At 38.3% G+C, this 11,853-nt stretch overlaps 1 pseudogene; it reads right to left on the reverse strand.

Moving 5' to 3' along the window:
- Positions 1-398: 398 nt before the first annotated feature.
- On the reverse strand, positions 399-8,867 carry LOC127420248 (F-box only protein 6-like; annotated as a pseudogene).
- Positions 8,868-11,853: the final 2,986 nt, after the last annotated feature.

The raw sequence follows: 11,853 nt of genomic DNA on the forward strand, positions 1-11,853 counted from the left end.
CACTAGCTTAAGAGGTGCCGATTTATCTGGATCCAAGACCCCCCTGATTCAGCTCTTTCTGTACACTGTTTTCATTAGTCTAATGCAAAAAGAGAAAAAACAAATTTCAATAATTTACTTTGTTACACATTTACTGTTTTAGGTGCTTCATTAAATATACAGTGTTTTTTGACAGAAAATAAGTAACAACATTGATAAGTTAGAAAGGAGGATATAGTATTTTTTTAATACAAATAAGTAAATATTACTTCATATGTACTGCAGAGATACATGTACTGCAACCGGTACATAAATACAGCAAATGCATGATACATATATGCTTTAATTCATTAATGAAAACATTGTCAGTTGCAGAATTTTCTATTTGCAGGGCCCGAGAAAAGCGAGATTGGGCAAAACTATCTCTCTGCAGCTGGACAGATCTCCACACTACTATTAGCGACTCATATTACATACCAGCCTGCCCAGTACTGTGTATTCTTCCCTCCATGAGTGAAATGGATAAACCAAACCCCAGGTACATAATCTTTAAAGACATGCGTCATCTGAAATAACACATATAAAATACAGAGAGAATTACAGTTGAAGTCAGAAGTTTACCTTAGCTAAATACATTTAAACTCAGTTTTTCACAATTCCTGACATTTAATCTTTGAAAACATTTCCTGTCTTAGGTCAGTTTGGATCACTATTTTAAGAATGTGAAATGTCAGAATAATATTAGAGAGAACAATTTATTTCAGCTTTTATTTCTTTAATCACATTCCCAGTGGGTCACAAGTTTACATACACTTTGTTAGTATTTGGTAGCATTGCCTTTAAATTGTTTAACTTGGGTCAAATGTATTGGGTAGCCTTCCACAAGCTTCTCACAATAAGTTGCTGGAATTTTGGCCCATTCCTCCAGACAGAAGTGGTGTAACGGAGTCAGGTTTGTAGGCCTACTTGCTCGCACACGCTTTTTCAGTTCTGCCCACACATTTTCTATCGGACTGAGGTCAGGGCTTTGTGATGGCCACTCCAATACCTTGACTTTGTTGTCCTTAAGCCATATAGCCATAACTTTGGAGGTATGCTTGGGGTCATTGTCCATTTGGAAGACCCATTTGCGACCAAGCTTTAACTTCCTGGCTGATGTCTTGATGTTGCTTCAATATATATACATTATTTTCCGTCCTCATGATGCCATCTATTTTGTGACGTGCACCAGTAACTCTTGCAGCAAAGCACTCCCATAACATGATGCTGCCACCCCCATGCTTCACGGTTGTGATGGTGTTATTTGGCTTGCAAGCCTCACCCTTTTTCCTCCAAACATAACAATGGTCATTATGCTCAAACAGTTCAATATTTGTTTCATTAGACCAGTGGATATTTCTCCAAAAAGTAAGATCTTTGTCCCCATGTGCACTTGCAAACTGTTGTCTGGCCTTTTATGGCAGTTTTGGAGCAGTGGCTTCTTCTTGACTGAGCAGCCTTTCAGATTATGTCGATATAGGACTCGTTTTACGGTGGATATAGATACTTGTCTACCTGTTTCCTCCAGCATCTTCACAAGGTCCTTTGCTGTTGTTCTGGGATTGATTTGCACTTTTCGCACCAAACTACGTTAATCTCTAGGAGACAGAATGCGTCTCCTTCCTGAGCGGTATGATGGCTGCGTGGTCCCATGGTGTTTATACTTGCGAACGTGGTACCCTCAGGCATTTGGAAATTACTCCCAAGGATGAACCGGACTTGGCTGATTTCTTCTGATTTTCCCATGATGTCAAGCAAAGAGGCACTGAGTTTTAAGGTAGGCCTTAAAATACATCCACAGGTACACCTCCAATTCAGTACACCTCCTATCAGAAGCTAATTGTCTAAAGGCTTGACATCATTTTCTGGAATTTTCCAAGCTGCATAAAGCCACAGTTAACTTAGTATATGTAAACCTTTGACCCACTGGAATTGTTATATAGTCAATTAAATGTGAAACAATCTGTCTGTAAACAATTGTTGGAAAAATTACTCATGTCAAGCACAAAGCAGATGTCCTAAATGACTTGCCAAAACTATAGTTTGCTAATATTAAATCTTTGGAGTGGTTAAAAAATTAGTTTTAATGACTTCAACCTAAGTGTATGTAAACGTCTGACTTCAACTGTAGGTCAACCAATCTGTGTATGTTTGACTATTGACGGATAATTAGATAGTTTTCTGTCTTATTTTTATACTCACTTCACTCCACGGCTCTGTATTCCACTACTGAAAGACAACTTTTTCAGGCTGAAAGGTAATGATCACTTCCCTGTTCTGATCAAGCAACTCTACACGGATCTCATACTGACTCCCACAGTCCCAACATGGAGCATACCTGCACCAGACAAGAAATAAAATGTGCTCCTATTTGCAATAGGATTAGCCTTATACCATCAGATTGTACAGTTAGTTTGGTACTTTTTGTTTATTGCCATTTTTAGATTTCATCTAAACATATTCCAAACATAAAGTAGCTGTGTAACAAACTATTTTTGGGCATTCCTGTAAACAAGCATCTGATTTTACATAAAAGTAAAATCTATATGTAAACTTTCACAACCACAATTCTAGTATTGGGCACAACTGGAGGGGGGACGTTGTCTAATACTTATGGGTCATTGATAAATAAGGATGTCCAAGGTGTTAAACTTCTAAACTTCTAAAAATTTAGTTTAAAACATGTTCTAAGAAATGTAATCTTTGTGCCCAATTTGGTTTCATACATTTTTGAAAAACTTTAATTGTCATGTGCTTTAACCATCAAGAATTATAATACTTTCATTGCACCTTGAAAACATTTTTGGAAATTAATGATCGTTGTTTATACTCATGTTTTCAAACACATTTTTTAAAGTAAAAATAAATACATATTTTTTTATATTACGAATCTGAGTCAAGAATATAAATTTTTTTTTTTTTCAGGATTCCACCACGTCTTGAACAAAATGTGCCTTTTCATTAAAATGTAAAAATAAATATCAGATGTTTTTTAAACGTCACGCTAAGTCTTGAGGGTCTAAAGGTGTCCGCTCTGTTTTATGGTTTTTAATGTACAACATAAACAACAAAATGGCTACCATGTTGGTTTCACCCAATGACATTGATTTGGTAGACCAAAGCATTTTAAATATTAATTATATTTTAGAACACTTTATTTTTTTTATTATTATTATAATTTTTTTTAATAATAACAGATTATTCTGCACTAGTCATGCCAACATTTATTTTTTCAGGAATTTCGGCTTTTATGTGACTTTGACCTTTTTTTTTTTTTTACTGTCTCTGGACACCAAATGAAATTTTTTACTTTAAGCCCCAGAAAACTATCAATATGACTTTAAACTCAGAAACTGGAAATATGATCATCATAGAAGAGGAGTTTTTAAGTAAATGGTTTGTGTGAAATATAATTTTTTAATAGGTCTGGACAAAAATGAGCATCACTTCATTAACCTTGGGACACATGGCCATAATATGCACCTGTTACCCTCTGTAATTGTATTTATGATGAATTCTGTGAAAAGAATCCACGTGATAATGAAAAAGGTTTTTTCTAGATCGCATGCCCACTGTCACAGACATGCATTTTCTACTCCAATAACTGAACTAGTAAAGGAAGTTTGGGCTGTTTCTTTGAAGGATGCTTAAACAGAACAGGGTAAAGTTAGTTTTAGGCTCGATATTCAGTTTCTCTTACCCGCACTCTCTGCAGGCGACAATCTTACAAAGATATCACTAGCACAGTTGGGTCAAAGGGTATATAACAATACTATACGTGCATTAATCATTGCACTCAGAACAGTCAACGCTTGGTGTGGCTGGAGAATAATGCTTGAAAACGCTCCTATGCACTTTCATTGCCTAGAGAAAGTAAGGGACCATCTGCAAATTCCACCCACTACACTAAAACATAGGTGGTATCCAGTCGTTCATTGCATTGACGTGCAAGTTATACATAAAAACACAGTTTAAAAAAAAAAAAAAAAAAAAAAAAACATTTTCACATTCCAAAGGGTATAGTATTCTGCTAGTGGACAGACTGGCAGTACTCATGAGTACAGCAATTATTTTAGAAAAAAAATGTAATATTCATTCTACAAAATAATATTCATTCTCTTATTTTCATATTCCAAATGTTGTACAGTAATCAATTATATTATAAACAAATAAAAAAAAAAATCACTAACATTTTATTTCCACATTCCAAATGTTGTATTAAGCTTCTACTGGACAGACTGACTTACTACAAGTGAAATTATTACAGTATGCCTTAATATACGAGTACAGTAATCAATTATTTATTATATGATATTTTTCTAAAATAACTGATTACTGTACTCATATGATAGGCCATATTGTAATAATCTCACCTGTAGTAAGTCAGTAAGCCCCAACAGCAGTGTTTTTCACGATAGAACATGCAAGTCAATTGACTGAATGCTCAGATGCCAGTGACGTTTTAGCACAGTGTATGGAGTTTTCAGATTGTCCCTTAAACACCATTAGTCAAATATCCAACAAATATCGAACTTACAACCGACTTTACCTTGCTCTTACAGTGGTGTAAAAAAGTTGTTCTACACACAAGCGTTTTTTGGGCAAAACCCTGAAAACTGTTTGAATTAAAACTATGTACATGTTGTACACACGTCATAGCAATATCTTACCTTCTGTTCTCCTCTTTTTAAAGAAAGACAAAATATTTTCTTTAAATGTTCTCTTGGCCATTTATGAAAGTGCGTGAAACTTTTGAAAACTTGCATTATCTTCAGTGGCGTAAGTTTCGTGTGGACACTAGGAAGGACAAGTCAACCCATCGCTAAACTCAGACATTCCTGTCTTTTCGCAGTGGATTAGAGAGAGCCTGCATGCACAACGATGCCATATTGCATGACTAAAGTGTCTTCCTAGCCAGGATATTTCCAAACTGTACAAGTGTCATGATCTGAATGGGGGATTTCACCTATAGAAATCTGGCAACCCAACGCATGTCGAAATCTAATTAGTTCTAAGCAATCCATGACACAATTGATCTAAAGAGGCTTGTAAGGGGGGGATGGTGGTTTTACAAAGGGGATGGTATTTGGTATTTCTTGCAACAAGGGGGATGGCATCCCTTCGCATCCCCCCTCAACTCAAGCCTTGCCTATGATATTACTGAATGACAGATAGATGGGAAGGTTGACTGAGCCAGTCTGTTATTTTGATATCAGGTTGTAATTGATCCATGAAAGTAGAACTGTAGCCTTCTTCCTCCAAGTTAATCAGCTGTTGCTTCAAACATAAACGTTACCCTCAGGTTATGCATAATTAATGTACAGACACAAATTTTGATGGGGTTAGCTTGCTAATTATTTAATTTCAAATGGCTTTTAACAAAAAGTCACATAAAATGGGCTTCAAATTTCCAAAAGAATCTGAAATATAAAACTTATAAGATGTAATGAAGTATTTAGTGCCTATGTTATTTGGAATTGTTTTTTTAGATGTCTCAATGGCCCAGCAGTCACCGTCATTCTCTACGATCTCCCATCCATGGAATTCCTGTAATAACACCAGAAAGGAGACATGAAGCTGTGAAATCTTTTTATTAAAGGGCAATATTTGTCCCATGATAGTGATTTTCCAATATGTTTTTTATCCTAACAAGAGCTTATTTACATCTAACAGTTTGAAACCTCACAGTATGTTGCTGATCCAACTCAAACACTTAAGCTGAGTCAAACCTGCCGAGGAAAAACAACAACAAAAAGACCTCCCCCATAGGGAGTCTACTAGTATGACTGTTAAGGGTGTAGCTGAAATCAGGAAAAGATATACAGAAGGGGGTGTTCACACACTTGGCTATGTGGTGTACAGTCAGCCAAAAACAATTTCTGATTGCCATAGTTTCCCCTTGATATCCAATGGGAGATAATTCACTATTAATGGGCCATTTTTAGATTCAAATCAAGTCTTTTAAATAGATTTATTCTCAATTCTGTCACTCACCTTCTGCTCTGGGATTCTTGAGCATGTTATGTCGTTTCTTAGCTAAAAAATAAAACATTCCCCAGTTGGCCGGGGGTCTGGAGGCATCGCAAGGCTGGAGGCCTTCTCTCCGACAGCGCTCTTTCCAGTGAGCAGCACTGTCCACCAGCTCCTTCCACTCATGACACACCAACCGACAGACTCGAACCACCTGCTGTGCTGGCAGATTCAGTAAGATCTCCTCAATGACTACTAGAGGGAAATCTGGTCGCACATCTGTGGACTACAAAGAAACAAAAATGAGAAGAGCTAAAGATAACCTATGATTAATTTCCCCAGAAAGTTTGAGGTAATATCTTGAATGACAATATTAAAGAAATACAGTGCATCCGGAAAGTATTCACAGCGCTTCACTTTTTCCACATTTTGTTATGTTACAGCCTTATTCCAGAATGGATTAAATTATTTTCCTCAAAATTCTACAAACAATACCCCATAATGACAACTTGAATAAAGCTTTTTTTTGGGGGGGGATTTTTCCCTTTTTTCTCCCAATTTGTAATGCCCAATTCCCACTGCGCTCTAAGTCCTCATGGTCGCATAGTGATTCGCTTCAGTCCGGGTGGCAGAGGACGAATCCCAGTTGCCTCCGCGTCTGAGACAGTCAACCCGCGCATCTTATCACGTGGCTTGTTGAGCGCGTTGCCACGGAGACATAGCGCGTGTGGAGGCTTCACGCCATCCACCGCGGCAACCACGCTCAATTCACCACGCACCCCACCGAGAACAAACCACATTATAGCGACCACGAAGAGGTTACCCCACGTGACTCTACCCTCCCTAGCAACCGGGCCAATTTGGTTGAGCCGGAGTCACTCAGCACACCCTGGGATTCGAACTAGTGAACTCCAGGGGTGGTAGCCAGCTTATTTTACCACTGAGCTACCCAGGCCCTGAAAGAAGCTTGTTTGAAATCTTTCCAAATTTATAAATAAAAAAAAATAAAAAAAATCACATGTACATAAGTATTCACAGCCTTTGCTCAATACTTTGTTGAAGCACCTTTAGCACCAATTACAGCCTCAAGTCTTTTTGAGTATGATGCTACAAGCTTGGCACACCTATTTTTGGGCAGTGTCTCCCATTCTTCTTTGCAGGACCTCTCAAGCTCCATCAGGTTGGATGGGGAGCGTCGGTGCACAGCCATTTTCAGATCTCTCCAGAGATGTTCAATCGGGTTCAAGTCTGGGCTCTGGCTGGGCCACTCAAGGACATTCACAGAGTTGTCCCGGAGCCACTCCTTTGTTATCTTGGCTGTGTGCTTAGGGTCGTTGTCCTGTTGGAAGATGAACCTTCGCATCAGTCTGAGGTCCAGAGCGCTCTGGAGCAGGTTTTCATTAAGGATGTCTCTGTACATTGCTGCATTCATCTTTCCCTCGATCCTGACTAGTCTCCCAGTTCCTTCCGCTGAAAAACATCCCCACAGTATGATGCTGCCACCACCATGCTTCACTGTAGGGATGGTATTGGCCAGGTGATGAGCGGTGACTGGTTTCCTCCAGACATGACGCTTGCCATTGAGGCCAAAGAGTTCAATCTTTGTTTCTCATGGTCTGAGAGTCCTTCAGGTGCCTTTTGGCAAACTCCAGGCGGGCTGTCATGTGCCTCTTACTGAGGAGTGGCTTCTGTCTGGCCACTCTACCATACAGGCCTGATTGGTGGAGTGCTGCAGAGATGGTTGTTCTTCTGGAAGGTTCTCCTCTCTCCACAGAGAAACGCTGGAGCTCTGTCAGAGTGACCATCGGGTTCTTGGTCACCTCCCTGACTAAGGCCCTTCTCCCCTGATCGCTCAGTTTGGCTGGGCAGCCAGCTCTAGGAAGAGTCCTGGTGGTTCCAAACTTCTTCCATTTACGGATGATGGAGGCCACTGTGCTCATTGGGACCTTCAATGCTGCAGAAATTTTTCTGTACCCTTTCCCAGATCTGTGCCTCGATACAATCCTGTCTCAAATTCCTTGGACTTCATGGCTTGGTTTGTGCTCTGACATGCACTGTTAACTGTGGGACCTTATATAGACAGGTGTGTGCCTTTCCAAATCATGTCCAATCAACTGAATGTACCACAGGTGGACTCCAGTCAAGTTGTAGAAACATCTCAAGGATTATCAGTGGAAACAGGATGCACCTGAGCTCAATTTTGAATGTCATGGCAAAGGCTGTGAATACTTATGTACATGTGATTTTTTTTGTTTTTTATTTTTAATAAATTTGCAAAGATTTCAAACAAACTTCTTTCACATTGTCATTATGGGGTATTGTTTGTAGAATTGAGGAAAATAATGAATTTAATCCATTTTGGAATAAGGCTGTAACATAACAAATTATGGAAAAAGTGAAGCGCTGTGAATACTTTCCAGATGCACTGTAGTTCACCCAAAAATGAAAATTCTCTCATCATGTAATCACCCTCATGCCATCCCAGATGTGTATGACTTTCTTCTGCTGAATGCAAATGAAGATTTTTTGAAGAAAAGTTTTAGCTCTGTAGTTCATACAATGCAAGTGAATAGGTACCAAAAATTTGAAGCTCCAAATAGCACATAAAGGCAGCATAAAATGAATCCATATAACTCCAGTGGTTAAATCCATGTCTTCAGCAGTGATAGGTAGATAGGTGGCGATATGCAAGAAGAATGTATATCACCAAAAACAAAAGAAAAAGAATGTGAAAGTGGTTTTATTGTAAAAAAGGATCTGTTTCTTGCCCACATCTATCATATTACCTCTGAAGACATGGATTTAACCACTGGAAGCACATGTATTGCTTTTATGTTTCCTTTATGTGCTTTTCGGACCTTCTGGAAAGTTTTGGTCATCATTCACATTGTATGGACCTACAGAGCTGAGATATTCTTCCAAAAATTGTTTGTGTTCAGCAGAAGAAAGTAAGTCATACACATCTGGGATGGCATGAGGGTGAGTAAATGATGAGCGAATTTTCATTTTGGGGTTGATACCCAGTGACAGTGTATTGAACTTAACTCGTGAACCTCAGATTTTACACCAGGACAGGCTGATATTGCGCCCTAGTGGTATGACATTAACATTACACACTCGTAGAAACATGACTGATTAATTTAAAAAAAAGAACATTTCGCTTTATCATACACTCCGCTGCAACTTTACCCACACCTTTATAAGGGAACTTCGGGTAACTTCTCACATATTGAATATATCTCGAGCTTTCCAGTGATGATTCTAAACACGGAAGCACTCTTATCTGATTCTGAGAAGAAAAAAGGGCACCTACCGTCTTTGAAAGCAAACCTAATTACTACTTCCTGTTTCATACGGTTTAGGTATTCCGTTGGTATCCTGTATCGCTACTTTTTAAACAGTGCATCAGAGTTAAATTGTCGTTTTCAAGATTCCAATTCGGAAGTATGACATGCAGTGGCATATCCAGGACATTTTTACTGGGGTGGCCAAGATGTGGCACAGACCTAGTGTGGGGTGGCGATACCGGGAGAACCTTTATGAATGGCACATGATCAAAATGTGTAAATATCACATTGCTTTGCTTCAACATCTACACAAAATCCAAATCAAATCAAATCAAATCACTTTATTGTCACACAGCCATATACACAAGTGCAATGGTGTGTGAAATTCTTGGGTGCAGTTCCGATCAACATAGCAGTCGTGACAGTGATGAGACATATACCAATATACAATAACATCAAATTGACACAGCACAATTTAAAGTCTAATATACACATGTAGAATAAATGAATTGTTAAACTCATGTTAGCATTCACTGAATTGTTTGTATTCAATATCAGACTGTTGTTTTGACAGTTTTCTATTCCTGTTCTATTTCAACCTATTACAGTTTCTGGGAATCTCTGGTTATTTTAACATAACATCCATTTTTAAATCAGTAATTGTTTTGGAAAAGTCAGTTACACATTTTAAAGAGCTATTTTCATTGTAGAGAATTAATCTGCATATAACATCAGGTATAGTGTATAATCATAAAAAGATACAAGTACAGGTGATAACTGATTGAGGCGCAATTCAATCAATCATTCAATCAATTATTCATTCATTTATTAGCTATAACTGCACTGTCCAGCAGAAATATTGTTAAATTGGGTACAAATCAGTGTGTGAAATTGGCTACGAGGGCTCATAGGTGTCTGTCTGGAAACCCCAAAATTGCAGATTGAGCTCTGAATACAGTAAAAAAACTAAACTTACAGTGTCTACTCAGGTTTATTTTCCACATGTTCTGATAGCTTCAATTACTTTGAATATTACCAAATAAAATAGTTAGTCAAATCATTTGTGGCATTTAAGTGCAATTTGCCCTGCCTCTGCATATTTAAAATGTCAAATAAGGTATAAAAACTTTGAAGATTTTATTGGTCTGACTGACCAATAATACACATAAAGAGCTCATAAATAACTCATGTAAAGATTTAAAGTACAGTCAAAGCACAAACCCTTCCATTTCACACACAGGTTAGCCATATATATAACTTTAGCTATTGAACATATACATCTGTAAAACGCTTTACACACCTCCGTCATTAAATCAGAAAACATGGCATTTCATATTTCATGTCAATATAAAGATAACATGCTGAATGTGGTGTAGGGTCTAGCTTACTCTTTAACCTAGCTACTGTAACAATGAAAAAATGTTTTCACATTCACATGGAAATTCAGGATAAATTAAACGTTAGATTAGATGAACATACCTCTCAAATAACAGCTTTCTTTTTGACCACAAATCGACGTCGTCAACTCATTGGAAGTTGGAGGTAGACGCTAGCTCATGTCAGCTTCGTGCTTCTGACCGACCATTATACTCCAGACCTGGCGCCCGCTGCCCACGACCTGCCCCTCCCCCCACTGATCAAAGATCAGCTCACACAGCTTCAGTCCCACCACTACTATAATAGTCAGAAATATAAAACTGACCCTGGGTCAGTGTGGCTCTAAATCAACAAATGAACTGAGATGTCATCTTTGATTGACAGGTGTTTCTATTGGTTCTTCGTTCTTGTGTTGATGAACATGATGAACTACCAATCAGTTCTGGGGTGGCCACAGGGTGGCCAATGAGATTTCAGGGGTGGCCCAGGCTACCACAGGCCACCCCCCCCTAAAATCGCCTCTGATGACGTGCGTCTGACCGATGACGTAAAACACCTCCAACGTGTGCCTAGTGCCTAGACCTGAAAAAGAGACAAGGATTCTCTCTCTCTCTCTCTCTGTGTGTGTGAATTGTATGCATACATACAGCAGTATTCTGAAATAATGTTTGTATATGTACTTTTATCGGAGAGTTTTTATTATTATTATTTATTTATTTTTAGCTTTATAAAGATGTTTTGATTTGGCTGTGATATATTTAGATAAACTTAAGTTTTTCGTGCACAAATGTATATTTCTGAGTTCTAAAACCCTTGCTGTTGTGACACACACAGCCAGAAAGTGACGCAAATGGCAGAGGATATGCTAACCAACTCGTGTATTAGGGGCCGTTCAGACCGAACGCGTTTCAACACACAGAACAGAACGCAGGTGTTGCGAGACGCGCATTTGAAAGTGGACGCTCTATTATCGCAAGCCAAGAAGCTCAAAAAAAATAAATAAAAATAAAATAAAATAAAGCGAGAAGGCGCAACGATCAAAGATGTCCGTTTAGGGCATCTTTACAAATAATAACAATGGAAAAGAGCTCAGACGGACACACAAACATCAAATACTCATCTGATAATGTGAAGCGGCCTTTAAATATTACCTTATTCATAATAATTAAATAAAAGTTATTGTAAGACATGTTGTAATGAA

Source organism: Myxocyprinus asiaticus, chromosome 29 (genome assembly GCF_019703515.2).
Source record: "Myxocyprinus asiaticus isolate MX2 ecotype Aquarium Trade chromosome 29, UBuf_Myxa_2, whole genome shotgun sequence".
In the NCBI taxonomy this organism is placed as follows: domain Eukaryota; kingdom Metazoa; phylum Chordata; class Actinopteri; order Cypriniformes; family Catostomidae; genus Myxocyprinus; species Myxocyprinus asiaticus.